The 610-nt window shown below is 65.7% G+C and overlaps 1 protein-coding gene across 1 annotated transcript in view; it reads left to right on the forward strand.

The window, feature by feature from the left end:
• Positions 1–7: 7 nt before the first annotated feature.
• MYH9 (myosin heavy chain 9) overlaps positions 8–610 on the forward strand; it is a 92,618-nt gene continuing 92,015 nt past the window's right edge. Inside the window, exon 1 of the mRNA XM_006025981.2 lies at positions 8–145. The gene's annotated coding sequence lies outside the window, so the exon portion shown is untranslated. The remainder of the gene's footprint in view (positions 146–610) is intronic.

A 610-nucleotide genomic window follows, 5' to 3' on the forward strand; every position in this document is an offset into this window, starting at 1 on the left:
GCCTTGCAGTGCCGGTGCGCGCGAGGCAGGCAGGCAGGCAGGCGGGCGCTGGGAGTCTGTGCGAGGCGCCGGCACTGAGAACAAGTCCCTCCCTGGCCAGAAGCAGCCGCCGCTGCGGCTTTCCCCTGCCGATCGCCGGACTCAGGTGACCCCCCGGGGCGGGGCGGGGCGGCGCGGGCGGGCCCCGGAAACACGCGAACCCTTTTATTGATTTTTATGGTTGGCGCCAACAGTGCCGGGCTGTGGTTGAGGCGGGCGGGCGCCCTTTGATTTTCCCCAGGGCCACGCTGGTGCTACCTGGTGCCCTCTGCCCTCCTCTGTGTGCAGGGCCCAGAGCAGGCTTCCTTGGGGGTGCATCCCTAGGCGCTGTGATCCCTCCTTGTGATCTCCTTTTTTTTTCCACTTGAAGTGCATCCAGGGGCTGCTCCTCCTTGTGTCCTCCATAGCCAAGCAGGCTGCAGCTGGGCTGGGCTCCCAGGACCAGGGGAGGAGGGAGAGGGCAGCTGCCCATGTGATGGAGCCCCCTTGCTTTGAAGGCGTCCAGCTATTGGTGCAAAGGAGCTGCTGGTCCCTTCCCCCTGCCCCAGCCTTGCCTGTTGCCCATCTTCTT

Source organism: Alligator sinensis, unplaced genomic scaffold (genome assembly GCF_000455745.1).
Source record: "Alligator sinensis unplaced genomic scaffold, ASM45574v1 scaffold215_3, whole genome shotgun sequence".
NCBI lineage: Eukaryota > Metazoa > Chordata > Crocodylia > Alligatoridae > Alligator > Alligator sinensis.